At 34.8% G+C, this 17,412-nt stretch overlaps 1 pseudogene across 1 annotated transcript; it reads right to left on the bottom strand.

Annotated features, from left to right (window-relative positions):
• Positions 1 to 10,606: 10,606 nt before the first annotated feature.
• Positions 10,607 to 13,612, bottom strand: LOC149142893 (ATP-dependent 6-phosphofructokinase 2 pseudogene; annotated as a pseudogene). The gene is made up of 2 exons (XR_016264454.1): positions 12,397 to 13,612; positions 10,607 to 10,880 (listed from the first exon to the last, which is right to left on the bottom strand). The product of XR_016264454.1 is annotated as an ATP-dependent 6-phosphofructokinase 2 pseudogene (transcript).
• Between the last annotated feature and the right edge of the window lie 3,800 nt (positions 13,613 to 17,412).

The raw sequence follows: 17,412 nt of genomic DNA, 5'->3' as shown, positions 1-17,412 counted from the left end.
CCATTCACGCGACTGGCGCGAACATTTCCGCGTAATCTCTTCCATGCTGTTGCTTGTATCCTTTGACAACTAGCCTTGCTTTGTGCCTTTCAATCTTTCCCTCAATGTTGTTTTTGGTCTTATAAACCCACTTCACTCCAATGACATGTTTTCCTTTCGAAAGGCTCACTAACTCCCATGTATCATTCCTTTCAATTGCTTCTATTTCTTCCTCCATTGCCGCAACCCATTTTTCTTCTTTGACTGCATCTTCAAAATGAATTGGATCATCTACATGACAAAATAATGCAAATAAGGAATTTAGACCCACCCCACTATCAACTTCATCTTGCTCATAAATTTCATTTAAATTTCTGAATTTTGGCCTTCTTGTGCTTGTTGAAGATGGACTTGATATGTCACTTGGTGTCGCGCTTTGCAGTGTGCTTGGAGAAGCATTTGCTTGGCTGCGCGAAACTGTCCTGTTATTTGTTGATGGCGTTGCTTGCTGCCTGCTTTGCTGCGCTTGAATAGGAGTAGAGGGAGTCACTATTGAAGAATTACTTGGTGTTGTTAATTCCTCTTTGTCTTCATGTGGTATGCATGCTTTGACATTGATTGTCTTTTCTAAACTTCCATCCCATGCCTCCTCTTCTATGAACTGCACATCTCTGTTGATTATGACCTTCTTGGTTAATGGATTGTAGAGTTTGTATGTCTTAGATTCATCACTATATCCAACAAATATGAATTTCTCCCCATTGTTGTCCAACTTCTTTCTCAACTCATTCGGGACATGTGCATAAGCCACACATCCAAAAACTTTCATGTGAGTGACATTTTGTTTTCTTCCACTCCATGCCTCTTCAGGAACAATGTTCTGGACACTTTTGGTTAGAAATCTATTCAAGATATATGTTGCACAAGCGACAGCTTCAGCCCAATAGTCATTTGGCAAATGCTTTGCCTTTAACATTCTCCTTGTCATCTCCATAATGGTCCTATTCTTCTTTTCTGCCACACCATTTTGCTATGGCGTATATCTTGTTGTAAACTGCTTGTGAATTCCATGCTCCCTAGAAAATTGAAGGAAGTTGTTTGAGATGTATTCTCCACCTCTGTCTGTCCTAAGGACTTTGATGAAATGTCCGCTTTTCTTTTCAACAAGAGCCTTGTATTGGTGAAAGCGCTCAAACACTTCGTTTTTCTGTTTTAGGAGAAAGACCCATGTCTTCCTTGTGTAGTCATCTATGAATGTCAATACATAGTGGCTGCCACCAATTGATGGTGTCTGCATTGGTCCACATAGGTCTGCGTGGACAATCTCCAAAGGTGCCTTTGCCTTCACTGACTTTCCTGCTGAAAATGTATCTCTATATTGCTTGCCCAAGATACATCCTTCACATATGTTGTCTGGTTTTTCTATGAGTGGTAAACCCTTCACCATGCCTTTCCTATGTAGCAAATTCAAACCTCCAAAGTTGAGATGTCCAAATCTCAAGTGCCATAACCAGTTTTCATCTTTTACCTCTGCTTGAAAGTTTACTTGTGTGACAGCTGCCCCTTTTCTTTCCTTTTCTTTAGAGTTCATAGATAGTTGTGCTTGTGCACCTTCTTTCTGCAAATCTGATATTATTTTTAGGGGAAACATTCTATTGTCTGTCATCTGAACCTTTGCAATCAACTGTCTGCTTGGAGGCCTATCCAAAATTGTACACACATCATTTTTTAAGAAGACATTGTAGCCTTTCTGCGTGAGCTGTCCAACGCTCATGAGATTATGTTTCAAACTGGGGACAAAGTAAACATCAGAGATGTATTTCTTCTCCCCCTTCTTTGTTAGGATATTAACTCTTCCTTTTCCCATGACAGAGACTTTGCTATCAGTCCCTAATGTCACTTTAGATTTCACACTTTCATCTAGATCAGAAAACATTTCTATGTTTCCTGACATGTGGTTGCTACACCCTGAATCTAGATACCATATATCACTCTGTTTTTCTTGTGCTACATTACAAGCTAAAAACATGCTATCATGGTTCTGATTTTCTCTTGTGAAATTTACACTTGGTTTGTTACTAATATCATATTGCTTCTTTCTACATTCATTTGCATAATGACCATACTTCTTACAGTGATGACATTGAACTTGAGATTTATCATACCTCTAACCTTGTGCTTGATTTTGGCTTGGGCCTTGACTTGGATTTTGATTGTTGCCTCTTCCATTTGAGCTTGAAGCGCTGCTTCTTCCACCTCTGTGTGGGCTTCTTCCTCTTCCTCTAGCATATGATCTTCCTCTGCCTCGACCTTGACCAAATGATACTTGTGTCTTGAAGGCATGCTCTAATGAGGAGCTTGCTGCTCTATTCAATCTATGTTCATGAGAAATTAGTGATGCATTAAGCTCATCCAATGTGAACTGTGAGAGATCCTTTGTCTCTTCTATGGCCACAACAATGGCCTCAAACCTTGCTGGCAGACTTCTCAAAACTTTCTTAACTATTCTTCTTTCCTCAAGTGTCTCACCATGAGACCTGATTTAAGTAACCAGTGCACTTACATGTGTAAAAAACGAGTCTATATTATCAGACTCTTTCATACAAATTGTTTCAAAATCTCTCCTCAACATTTGTAGCTTTGCTATCTTGACTTTTGCCATGCCTTGGTAGGCTCTCTGGAAGATGTCCCATGCTTGCTTGGACTTCGTTGCTGCTGCAACCCTTGGGAAAATACTTTCATGAACCACTTGGAAAATATAAAACAGGGTTTTTGAATCCTTCTTCATGTTGTCCCTTAACACATCTCTTTCTTGTTGAGATAAAGCATTGTATGCTGCAGCATCTACTAGTTCTTGAAAACCATTCTCCACCAAATCCCAAATGTCTTGAGAAGAAAATAGGGTCTTCATTGTAATAGCCCAATAATCATAATTTTTGCCATTTAACTGAGGTATTTGAGGATTAGTCAAGATTTTGCTTGATGTTGCCATTTCTAAGTGTAAAAACAAACTTTCTACCTACTGGTAAATATGTTAAACACAATCCGCGCTCAAAACAATTTTCACTATTAGTAAAAACACTTGTTTTTACACTAACAGAGTTTAACCTGCTCTGATACCATGTTGTAAAAAAATTTCGCAAATTTTATTTTCATTTTCATGGAGGGGAGAGGCAGAGAGTTATAACTTTCGCGAAACTACGTTCAGGCACCGCAAAGCCGATTTCACGGGGCTACCTTCGCACAATGCAAGGCTATTTCACAGTCTTGAATTTTGCGCACCGCGGAACTATTCCAGAGACTTAATGAATACTCACAGGAAATATAACATGATAGGTTTGGAGCAACACACTAAAACTTAATATTCATTTCTTGAACATGAAAAATACATCTACATGAGACTGCAGCTCATTTACAAAGTAAAATAAAAATTTCACAGAGATTTAAACTTATGCGGAGTAAGACACAGTGAAACAGAGTAAACTGTTGTTTTCACATGCCCACCAAAAATTGCTCCACTATTTTCTCCACAGAGACTTGCGCTCTTTTCTTACTTCTTACTCTCTAACCTCTCTACACAGTCTTACTCTTCTACCCCTCCCATCAAAATGGATTTTACATTCATATTTAACTCAACATACAATTTTACATTTAATTCATGACAGAGCGAAATTAATTTTGATGTTGTTGAGTGTGATCAAAGTTGCGCAGGTGTTTCTAGAGTGTGGGCAAGGTTGTTGAATTAATGCTTGCCCATATCAGTTTACCTAAGTACATAAATTTTTTAAATGCCTTTTCTAAGTTTCTTAATGGTTCGCGTCTGGCTTCGGTCCTTCTATCTTCACGTTGAGACACAACCTGCAAAAATGTCTTCAAGCAGAGACACAACCTGCAAAAGCGTCTGACATGTATGGCTGCAAAAGTGTCTGACATGTATGGTTGTTGTCCGGCTGTTTATTGCGGTGGTTGGGATTATTATTTCCAACAATGGAACCCGTAGTGTTTTTATTAAACAAATGGGAAAGGTAAAGAGGTTGAAAAGTCTAATAGAAGACAAAGAATAAATCGAATGTGATTGATGTAGCTTTGATCTGCTACCACCACCTATGTTTACTAGTAAATATTTTGATTTATGGGTTATTAGAATGCTTACTTTTCTTCGAGCTAAAGACTTAATTGAACATTGGTCTAATAACCCATATGATGAAGTATGTGATGATTTAGCATTAAATTTTATAAAACAAGGATTGGATGAGAAGTTTTTGTGCAAGGTAGTAGAAGCTATAACTTTCAATGAAACATGGAAGATCCTTGAAGCAGAATTTGGTGCAAGGGGAGTAATCAAGTCGAAGGTAGTAGTGTTGTTCATCTTGTTGTAGCAGTGCTTGAAGATGAGAATGAAGATGGATCTGTAGTAGCGAATCTATAGAGAGATGAAGGATTTTGTGAATCTCACTTGAAAGTGGATCACAATGTTGATGGTGTGTTATCAGCACACACTGATTTTGGCATAGATAATGTTGCCAATGGAGAAGCATTTGGTTTAGTGGATTCAGTAATTGAAATTGCTCATGTTGAATTTGATAAAGAAAAATTAACTCGTGACGAGTGGTTGTAGATGATGCAACATAAACATCTTATTGATGCATTGTTCTTTGGCGAGAGAATCCCACTTGTGTTTGAAAGCCAAGTGGAAGAGACAGAGATAGAGGCAAAAATAGAGTCAGAAACAAAGAAGGAAGCCCACAAAGAGAAAACAAAGACAGAGGAAAAGCCAGAGAAGGAACAAAACCAATGTGGTTCTGCAAATATTTTTAATTCTAACATTGATTTCCAGTGTGCAGGTACACAGAATGATTATGAAGAAGAATTAAAGTTGAAGCATGGCTTGAAAACCATGTGTTGATGATGCCTGCATAGAAGTTGCAGCTATGAATATTGTAGTATGGATGATATTGAAAATGAAAATTTCAATGAAATTTTCATGTATTGGAGTCCTAAAGAGATAAAATTCTATTATGAACTTATGTTGCAACAAATTGATAATCAGAAGATTGATGATGTAGAGAAAACTATAGAATATGACATGTGGTAGCAGTCCACATACAAACAAATTTTTGAAGACGTAGAAGACATCCATGGACAATCTAAAATGATTTTCTATGTTTTTATGATAAATAAAGATATAACGATGGTAGAGCTGCAACAACAAATGAAGAAACTGAAATTTGGAGCCTACAACAAAAAGGCAAAGATGAAGCAATTCAAAGGATACAGGATCTGGAAGAAAAGGAAAAAGAAATCTAGCACAAGAGTTGATGTCAAAGTTTTGAATCATTGTAAGCCTAGTTGAGACTTAGACCAGCAGGCATGTTTAAGTTATGTTGAGTCAAGGTTAAGTTGTCGGTCGTAATTAAGGGGGAGTGTTGGAAATAATTACGCCTGCCTGACAGATTAATCACCGAGCGCCTCACCGCCATGACTTGTCCAGAATCAAAGAGGCGCATGATCGGTTCAACTTTCGAAGAGCCATCACCGCCATAACCCTTTTGAATTGAAGGGGCAGTAACCGACTTAAGTTTTGTATAAATATAGTTGAGTTGGGATAGAAGAATGCAGAGTTGGGACGCATAGTCCGAATTGTATGCAGATGTAGTTGCTTCAACATTTGGTTATTCCGTGATTTTATGTTAATGTTTTTTTTTGTAGTTGAAGAGCCATCACCGCAATAACCCTTTTGAATTGAAGGGCCAGTGACCGACTTAAGTTTTGTATAAATATAGTTGAGCTGGGATAGAAGAATGTAGAGTCGGGACGCATAGTCCGAATTGTATGCAGCTCCTTCAACATTTGGTTGTTCTGTGATTTTATGTTAATGGTTTTTTTTGTAATTTAACAGTTGTAGTTGTGTCTTTCGTTGTGTCCCCAATTTTTCATGTGGTATCGAAACGTTGTTTACTCTGAATTCTTTAAGTGGGATGGGATTGTCGCATTATGCTACTTACCTCAATAATTATCTTTCATATTAGTCATCTATGTGACCTAATGTTAAATCAAATGATGTAGGGTGGGATTGTCGCATTGTGCGACTTACCTCAATAATGATCTTTCATATTATCCATCTATATGACCTAAATCAAATGATTTGGGGTTTAAAAGTGTATCTCAAGTTTTGTTGCAACCTTTACCACATATGGTTTGCTTATCACAAGTAATCTAAATGAGTCAAGAAAAATATCTCTTTATTTCTCAATTTCATCATAATAAAATATAGAGTTGATAGAGATTGTGTATAATTGTTTCACGATCAGTAACCATGGGCTATCCTCAACCACTTACAACGATAACTCTTTCTACTAGTGTAATTGAAATCGTTATTATTCGTGACACTGGCAAAGATATATCATATTTGATATTCCATTGATTTTATATTAATTTTAGTTTGACTAAAAACAAATTACTATTTCCAATTTCCAAAATTATTTTTTTAAAATATTATATTTTATTTATCTTACATTTTATTGGCTCTGCTCTTATTCTTTTTATTACTATGTAATCATCATTTTGTACTCTTCTAATCTTGGGTGCGTTGTGATATAGCACTGTCAATACATAAAAATATTCGCACTTTCCCAAATCATGTATCTCCCTTAATCAACTCACTATATCTATCTTATCTGCAAAGCCATTGCCCTCCATCATATTTTGTGACATGGAAAACTGGACATAGACCTACTATAATCGTCAAAGCACTCCACACATCTATAGTAAGTAGAATTGTGTTTGTCAGTATTTCAAGTAAAACTATATGATAACATCCATATAACTAATTAAGAGTAGATTACGTTTATAAACATGGAGGTAGTTATGAGATACTTTAAATATAATTTATATAGTTTATAAACATGGAGATAGTTGTGAGAACTTTAAATATAGTACATGTTTATGGTATTAATTTAAATAGAATTTATTATTATTATTATTTTATTGGTATGAAAAATTGTAATGCCATTATATATCTCTTAATAATATATATTTTTATTTAAAGGTAATGTGAATTTTTATTTCCATAGCCTAAAATAGTAGGTACAAAAGGTCAATATTTACCTGACACGTTTAAAAAAATGTCTAAATTTTTGAACAAATTATTAATGAAATATCATATCAATAATGTAGAGTGAATATTAACCATTATTTGTTATCAATTTTAAATGCATTTTAATGTGTATACCAAAATTTTTAATCATTTATGAATGGAATAGATATCTTTGATCTCATCATTATAGATGGAATTCAAAACAAATCCATATTAAAATATCAGATTTTATTATTTTATTTTATTTTATTAATATAATATAATATAAAATATAATATTTTATTAATTTAATAAAATAACATTTAAAGTGATATTTAATATTATATATAAGTCATACACAATTCAAATGAATTAAGAAGTTTTGTTGATTGTGAAAGCTAAAGCATAATAATTATAGTTAAAAATATGAGTCATGGTAATAACTCTGGTTCATTTCTTTATTTTTTATTGAATTAAAAGTTAGTTTTATATATATATATATATAACTCTGGTTCATTTCTTTTTTTTTTTATTGAATTAAAAGTTATATATATATATATATAAAATTTTATTTAGTCAAAATGTTAAACTAAGTATATTAAGTTACAACATCACTACCATATTAAAAAATTGTCCATTTTTTATTTGAAAGAAAAGCAACTTAAATTTTCAATTTGTTTTAGCAAAGCATGTCACGCCACCTAACTTATAACAAATGAACAGTGAAGTAATTTATTTTACTTTAATCAAAAGGTTCATTCTTTTACATTTTAAATTTACATATAAATAAAATTAATTAAATTACAATTACATTAATGAATATATAATCAATCAATCTATTAATTAAAGTAAAATAATAAAACCATTTTTCATTTCATAAATGTATGGTTGAAATTAATAAATCTCAATTAAAATCAATAAATCAGATGTAAAACAATTTCATATTTTAATTATTTCAATTTAGTTGTTCATGTTGTCTTGGATAGATGTTGATTAGGTGAGATGTTAAGTCACATGAATTCTCGGTGAATTGATTAGGTGAGATGTTAAGTCATTGTTGCCAAACTTACAATTTTTATTTATTTTAAATTAGCTATATTTAAACTAAGTAGCAAAAAAATGCTATCTATGTAGCCTTGTTGTTAACGTGATTTGATCAAATGTCGAGATATTGATTCAAAGTTAAAAAGTCTTCGACAAGCCACCAAAATATCTTTTGATATTTTTTCAAATAGAGTTTACTTTCACGATAGAGCTTAGTGTCTCAACTTTTTTCAATAATGCTTTCCCTAACTCATACAAGAGTTTACTCGAAAGATTTTGTTAATATATATTATCATAACCTCTTTGCAAGAATAAGAATGTTTAAGTGGTTATGAGTATCCCACCAAGGTTAAAATTTGTGAACTAATTTATTTATTTTTCCCTATGGAAAATTTTGCAACTTTATATCATAAAGATGAAAAACAAAGTTACATTTAACATCTCTTGAAAAAGTTGTCAACTAAATAATTGACATGCTATCTCTAAAAATTTCAATATAAATATTTGTTTAAGCCTACACCATTTAGAAAAAAAAAAAGAAAGAAAAAGAGAAATTCAATCCTCGAAGGCTTTAATACATCCTTAAAAAAAATTACACCTACTTTCAAAGCTAAACACAACACATAAAGAAAATAAGAAATAAACAACATATACACTTGTATATCATCATCAAATAGGGATTTAGAGGAAGTTGTATTGTTGTTTCAATCTCTTCCACTTGTAGAAGCTCTATTTGATTTTTAGTGCTACTTTTGATAGACCATAATTTTTAGAATTGTATTATCAGTTGGCATTACGGAAGCTTATTACTTTAAATAAATCAGTAGCATTGATTATTTGGTTCAAGAGGGGCTTAAGAGTAAGGTTTTGAAGTTTAAAATCCCTTGAATCCATTCAATAACCAAGTTGGGGTCACCCATGATTTGTATTCTTCAAATGAATTTTGAAGATCGATTTCACAAGGTTTAAAACCAATTATATTTTAACCAAAATTGGATCTAGGACCTAAGTATATCTTGAATGAATATTTCAATCCATTAGGCATATACAAGACACCTCCAACACCTCATGGACCTGTATTTCTCTACTTGACGCTATCAAAATAACCCCATGCATATGAATTGCACACCATTGGTGGACTGGATATTCCAAGGATCTTCTAAACAATTGTGCATATGCGTGTGGAATAATTCTAGAGGAGAGAAAAATCTAGGTAAAAACAAGATTTAATTTCATGTGATCCACATTGCACAAGCAATAACACATGGGAGGCCTTTATGATCCACCAAATAATTTAACCAAGGAGACTCTATTTCAATTCCCCACTCCTACAAATAAGTAGAATAACTCCTCCTATACTTCTTTTTCAACTAGAAAATCTAGTAGAATATGTTGAGTGCTCTCCTCATCCATTCTACATAGATAACATAATCTTGTTCCTTTTCTGGGTCTCTTTTGAATATTATCTCAAGTTAAAAATTTGTTACTCAAGGCTAACAAAGAAAAAGAGCCTTGGTTTTATTGAAGATATCAAATTCCATAGTGTCTTCCACCATTAACTTTCATTTCAATCACATCAAGAAATATGGCTTTCTAACCGATATTTTTAGAGTATTTACTTGATGGGTTCAAGTATCAATGTAATGAATGGTCCTCTTCTTTAATATGTATGTAATTTTCCACTAGTTTTCCTATTAGTGTGTTCCATTAATTGGCCTTCCCTCCCTCTAGGCATATATCTAGAATTACCTTCTATAGTATGTACAAGATATATAATGCTCTATTGGCTTAAATTTCATCTTAAACCTTAGGAAAATTTGTACTTGTTTTTACAACCTATCCAAGGGTTAATACACAGGCTTATGCTTTAACTACTTCCCACCTTCTATCTATCCAATTCCATATAAGAGGGAAATCCAAAACTAATTCCCTCCCCATAAGTGAAGAATTTGAATAATATGCATTTCTCTAAATTATCCATCTTTTTATGGATTGTGGATCATGCATTTAATTAGGATGACCTACTACTATATTGGTCTCCATAATATTATTGCTTCCATGAATTTCCCAACGTGGTGAATATATTTTAGGACCCAACCTTCAAAGAATTTCCATTTAGCTAATATTGTCCATTTTAATAGCACGTCGATATTTCCTTGCTTCCATAGAAAAATAAAACATTCTCTTTTGATTTTCTCTAATATTCCATGTAGAATGTATGCTAAGGAGTTTTAATAAACTAGTGTGGCTTCTACTATTAACTTTATGAGAGTTAATTACCTCCCATAGAGAACCAATGCAAGCACTGTCTTAAGACTTTATTCTTTAATTTTTTTTTATGTAACTAAGCCCAATCACAAGAGTCATAACTATTGTTATTTAGTTTGAACCCCAATAATTTTAACACCATGGCTAAATTCTGAGTCTTGGAAAGGCAAAATATCAACTACTACCAATTTTCAACTATTAGAAAAGCCATTAAAATAAATATAATAATTTTGCATATTGACTTCCATCCATTTACCTTCACTATTGAGGCAAATGACTTATTTAATATAAAAACCTCCTTAATGGAACCAACTCCAAACAAGAAGGGCTGCATCGCAGCAAGTCCCTGCGGTGAGGGGGAGCTTCAAGAAAACGCATCCGTGGGGGTGCTTCAAGAAAATGCATACGTACAAGGCAGAGTACCCAAATACAATCTAAGACCAACAGATAGTCAGGCTTTAAATCCATGTATTCTGTGTAACATTCCTCGTGTCATGTGAATTAAATCAGTGACCTGCACAAAAATCAGTCATAGCACTGACTTAGAACAATATGTAGCTAGCAAAAGTCTGCGTTGTGTAAAGTAAAACATTCAACTTCTTCTTTTTTTAGTATATTTTTTCAAATTTGTAAAAAAAAGTTGCTACAAAGATCTTTTATAATTTCATAAATTCCAGGCTTTAAATCCATGTATTCTGTGTAACATTCTTCGTGTCATGTGAATCAAATCAGTGACCTGCACAAAAATCAGTCATAGCACTGACTTAAAACAATATGTAGCTAGCAAAAGTCTGTTTGGTGTAAAGTAAAACATTCAACTTCTTCGTTTTTTAGTATATTTTTTCAAATGTGTAAAAAAAAGTTGCTACAAAGATTTTTTATAATTTCATAAATTCCACCATGCAAAATTGCTTTGAATAATTTCATAAATTCCACCATGCAAGATTTCTCGTCATCAAAACACAAACCATTATGCTAAAAAAATTCTTTCACATGAGACAAACCCCATAGGCATTTTTGATAATGGAGAATGGCCTACAGATTGAGATGATTAAAGTTACAGAGTAACACTTGACAGAGATGGAGAAAATGATCATAATGCATTGAACAAGGCATGGAGAGTAAGTCTAGAGTTTTGAGAGGAGGAAACAGGGATATAATCGCAGAGTGTCAGAGTAATTCCTGAAGACAGTTATCGGATGGATAGCTTAACTATTGTATAGACTATGTAGACTATGCTTGCTGTGGAAGTTATTTTTCTCTTTTCCTACCAGTCGTAGTGGTAAGGTGACATATCTGGATGATGATAGAGTGCTCGCTTGGCCTTCAATAAGAAGTGGTAATTGAAGTAACAAAAAATTGGCTATGTGAAAATAAAATGACAGAACACAACTAGAATCTGAAAACTTTGAACTAATGTTTATTGGGAGTGCAAAATATGAACAGAATGTATGATAAGAACTCAGTACCAAATCATATCAAGTGCAAAATCCTGTGCTTAATTTCACTATGAACAGAAAGTATGATAAAAATTCAATACCAAATCATATCAATTAGACCAAACTGAAAATAGAATGATGGTACATGATTTGAAATTGAAGAATTTGAGATATTGTTTATTTGGAGTGCAGAGTTCTGTGCTTAGTTGTAGACTTTGTACCGAGATTTAGGTAACAAATTTTAGAAAAGCCCTTACCGAGAAATCCACAATGAAGCAAACATTTAAATTCATATTAGATTAAATTGTTACCTTTTCATTGCGTGTATTCAAAGAATTAAATAAAATAGCAGATCAAATAATTACATAAAATAATAGATCAGCTTTTCAAAGTAGCCTTTATCTTCTAGGGAGTGCAAAAAATTGAATAAAATAGGAGATCAACTCTTCTAGGAAGCCGTTACCTTTTCTTGTAGTTGCCTATGAAGAAATTCCCAAGGAAGCAAGTTCAAGGAAGCAAATTTCAGCTACTGTTACTTGTGAATAAGTTAAGCAAGCTAAATATTAAATTCAGATTAGATTGAGTTGTTACCTTTTCATCTTGTGTGTTCAAAGAATTAATAGCATATCAACTTTCTAAAGAAGCCCTTCCCTTTAATGGAGTTGCCTTCCATTCTCTGCCAACCTATTCTCTAAAAACTCAAATAACCCCCCTTCTTCTTCCAGATAAAATGGGTTCTCTGGTATTAGGCAATAGTCCACATCCCTACTACCCAAAGTTGAATGCAGTGCAATGTGTCCAGTGCAATGTGTCCAGCATTCTTACCCATCAACTTAACCAACCCTATTCCATGAGTGGCACTCTCGGCCTCAACATGGGCTGCATCAATAGCACTCTGAGCTGCCTCTGTTGCTGTATGAAAACCAAAGCATCTATCAATGATCCCCACATCATTATCCACAGAACTTGGGATCCCAACAATGGAAACCTTGAGCCTCCTCCTCTTGACTTCTTCAAATATCTTCACTGCACCATTCATGGTCCCATCTCCACCAATGATATACACCTGGTTAAACCCACAGCCCTTAATCCCATCCACTATCTTATGCAAATCAAAGCCACCCTTGGAGATCTCCAGCATTGTCCCCCCTGTTTTGTGCTAATCACTCACCAACTTGGGATACAAAGCCACAGGCTCTGATGAGTAAAACCCACGATAGCCAGACTTAATCCCTTTGATATGCCTTACTCCATACTGGTACCAGAGACCATCTACGAGCTCTCCTATAACCGTGTTCAACGCCGGGACAAATCCTCCTACATGTAACGATGGCAGCACGGACTTCATCAGGACTAAAACATACCTCAGACCGGGGCCCTGCTTTGTGATAGAGCACCTGAGTCTCCATTGTCTGTATATCCACATCAATGTTCTTCATAACCATATCGTCCTCTGTCACAAAAAACCCTTAAATGGGACGAAAATATTGGTTATGCCTAAGAGGATTTGTAAAACTGGGTATGTCCTGGAAGTATTCTCTCAAGTGGGGAACACCATGAACCTTCTTTTGACCATAAGAATCAGGAGCTTGAGCTCCAGCTATTGATGGCTCCCTTGCAAGATCGCCCATTGCAGATATCAGTAAAGAATGTCACAAAGACAAAAACAGAGTATATGTATACACTTCAAAGATGATGATAATTCTGAAAACTATTATGTCATTCACAGATGGTACGGCTTGATACCAACACAGCCCTCAACATATTATAATAACAGTACCAATGCATCATAGATAAGATCGAAAGAAATTTACAGACGTGTCATCAGATAAGGTCAAAGAAAGGAAGCAAGTTATGGAAGCAATCGTCAACAATGTTACTTGTGAAAAAGTTCAATTGAACAAAGCATTAAATTCATATTAGATTGAATTGTTACACTTTCACCGTTTGCTAAAGAAATTGAATAAACTAACCAAAAAAACTTTTAAAATAAGCCTTTTTTTCATCCACAGAGTTCAAGGAATTGATAAAATAACAGGTCAACTTTTCAAAGAAGTTGTTACCTTTCATTGAGTTGATTATAAAGATATTCCCAGAGAAGCAATATTCAACTATTGTTACTTGTGAAAGAGTTAAAAGAAGCAAAAGATTAATTCAGATTCGATTGAATTATTACCTTTTCACTGTGTGTGTTCAAAGAATTAAATGAAATAGCACATTAGCTTTTTAAAGAAGCCCTTACCTTTCATGGAGTTGTTTTCGGAGAAGTTTACAAGGAAGCAAGTACATGGAAGCAATCTTTAACTACTTAAATTTGGATCTAAGATGCTAATTTTAGTAATTCTGAGATCTGGTATTGACATACTATTAATTTGCTAGAGAAATTGACAACTTAATACTCGTTTTCATGCAAGAAGACATTAATTCATTCAATCATTCAAAATATACAATTACTTAAAAGATTAGCTCTACAAGCATTCATAGCCTCTTAAGAAAAAGATACAAGTCAGTCAACTCGGCCCCACTCTATTTTAAGAAATCACTACAAATGCAAGTATCGTAGATCGAGAGAATCAAGAGAAATCTAGTTAAAGGTCCCATACCCTAAAAAATAAGGTTTCCGGCTCTCTATGTTAATTAATAGGATGCATTCAAGCATTTCAGCAATAATGACAAGTATCGTAGATTGAGAGAATCAGGAGAAATCTAGTTAAAGGTCCCATACGCTAAAAATAAGGTCTCCAACTTTGTGTGTTAATTAATAGGATGCATTCAAGCATTTCAACGACAATGACAATAAATGCGCACTTAAATAGCTGGGAATCAAAAAAAAAAATATGAAAACTGAATTTGATGCATGTATGGATTTGAATAAAAATACTCTGAATTTATAAAGAGTGAATGGCCACTTGTTCCTCTCTGAATATGGCATCTGAATATGACATTTAGAAAGAGTGAATGCATACCTGTGTGGACTATAGAGGAGTACATAAATTCAGGTTTTGTGCCATTGAAAAGAAACTATTACATCCACTGCAATATCCTTGTCCCCACACTACAATCTCACAATATTCTACCATTGTTTTGTCCCCACACTACAATCTCACAATATTCTACCATTGTTTCTATGGTAGCTCTAACATTAAGAACTTCAAACCAACTAAGAACTTCAAACCAACTCTGCAGCAATAAGAATTAGAATTAGTTGAAAGTTAAGGTTCACAAAGTCATTAAAGTGCTTAAAAAAATAAAAATAAAAAGACCTCCATGGACCATGTGGGCCCTCCCACGAGCGCCACATGCCTCACCTCCTTCTCCATAACATAGCATGTAGGGCGTAAACCATGCCACTTAACATTGTATCATGGTAATATGTCTGCTAATATGTCAATACAGGAGGCAGAAGGATAATCCAACTGCCCACTATAGGTGCACCAATTTCAACTTCATGGCCTTCTGTGCTTTGTCTCATCGAGCCTTAAAGATATGCCTAGTGGATTAGGTGACCCATGGCTGGAGCAGCAGCAACTTACGAGTATGAAAGACATGTACATTTGTGTAAGAACAGCGCAACATAGCGCATGTGAAAAGTAGGACACTTTCCTTTGCCTTGGCTTTGTGCCTTGACCTGGATTACATTCAATATTATGTACCCGTGTTCCTATACATGTATCGACGAATGTGCCTTATGTACATTGCTTTGGGCGGAAAAGGCTTTGTGTAAACAGGTCAGTTCTAGGCTCAAGTAGGTGGCATCATATGGAGAATGTTCTTCTGACAACCCAACAAGAGGACCTTGCGAAGCAGAGCGATTATCATGACTTCTTCTGTTCTTTTATGACTGGTTTTTACCAAGAGCTAGTGCAAGAAAACGAAACTGCCTACCTGAAATAATTCGACTAAACCAATCCCTCGATATCAATTGTGATAGGCCGACCTACTTGCCTAAACTTAGGGTTACCTACTCTCCTTGCTAGATCACCGTGCACCATGCCTCGCCTCCAGCCACCTACACATATCCCCTGTTAGGCCCCTATACTAGTGTAACCCCTTATTGTTATTAGTACAACCCCCTTATTATATTGATGTACCCATGTAGTGCCCATATTGTTACTCTTGTGCCCCATAGAAGCCCTCTATTGTTATTATTGTGCCCTTACATTATTATTGTTATGTCGGCTCTGATTATGTTATGTCCCCTTAGACTCCTATATATATAAAGGAGGTACTTTCATTTGTATCATCGAAGAATTGCTCATTTATGTAATGTAAAGGAGGTTGCCCCCTCGAAGAGGCTGAATTCTAAGGCGTTGATCTATCTTTTCTATCTTTTCTTGCGTTGGTTTCATAACATTTGGTATCAGAGCTTTGGATTCTACGGTTTCGCTGCTCCAAACAGGTCATCGTGGCATTTTCACTATAACTTTTTTTCTATGACGTTTCAGAAGTCGCAAAAAAACCCCATTTGAGAAGAAATCGCGCTGAACCTTGGGTCCAAATTTCAGAGCTTTTCGCGCGATATTTGCGGAGATATGATTTGAGGAAGTTGGTCTTTTTGCAGACTCCTGAATTACATTCCAAACAGGTGACCTGGGGAAAATCGTCATAACTTTCTCTCTGGGGATCGAATTGAAATTTCGTAAGAAGGTACAGAAAGAGGACGGACTGTAGTTTTTTTATATCTTTTTCAGATCCAAAGGTCAAAACAGTGACACGTGGCACTTCATACAAGTTCACTCTTCTGGAAAGGTCTATAATCGGGTCATCTTGGGAGATTGTGCATAACTCTTCTTGGAGAATCCAATTTGGATCAGATTGGTGGAATTGGAAAGAGGACATAGATGGCTACTATAGGTAGAAATTTCAGAACTTAAATATCTGAAATTACAGAGTTACAGTCGTTTCAAGATCGAGGTCCTAAAATCAAGAAAAAGCAAGATGAGGAAGTTTGATGGCAAGGATCCGGTAAATTGGATACTTCAGATGGAGCAATATTTTGATCTACATGGTGTACCACTGTTACAAAAGGTATGTATTGCATCTTCATATTTAGAACCGGATCAATTTTTATGGTATAAAGGACTTTGTTCTCGTAAACAACTTGTTACGTGGTCAATTCTCACGGAGGAAATGATAGCACATTATGAGGATACAAAGAGCAACACCTTCTTTAGAGCAACACCACAACAATTGGAAAGAGTAAAAGGGCTTTGTGACATATTGGAAAGTAAAATTATGGCAACAAGGAAGTCTACCCCTCACAACTATAAATATGGAAGTGTTGTTTCTCCTAGCCTTCCACAACCTACAAGGGTTACACCACAACAATTGGAAGAAAAAAGAGAAAAAGGGCTTTGTTACAATTGTGATAGCAAATGCACTAAAGGTCATAAGTGTGCCGAGAAGAAATTATTTTACATAGAGTATGAAGAGGAGAAAGAAAAGGATCAAGAAACATTAAAAGAAGAGGATATATGCCAGGACTCAACCCCAGAGAAAGAAGAAAAGAATCAGACCGTATCTTGTAAACTATTAGCAAGAATGACCACTCCTCAAACTCTCAAGATAAAAGGACATATCAAGAAGCAAGAGGTGAAAGAAGTGAAA

The sequence above is a fragment of the Pinus tabuliformis genome, chromosome X (assembly GCF_031772625.1).
Source record: "Pinus tabuliformis cultivar Carrire ecotype Pingquan chromosome X, CPIR1, whole genome shotgun sequence".
Classification (NCBI taxonomy): domain Eukaryota; kingdom Viridiplantae; phylum Streptophyta; class Pinopsida; order Pinales; family Pinaceae; genus Pinus; species Pinus tabuliformis.
Note: the sequence above shows the minus strand (reverse complement) of the source record. Positions and strands in the feature narration are given on the sequence as shown.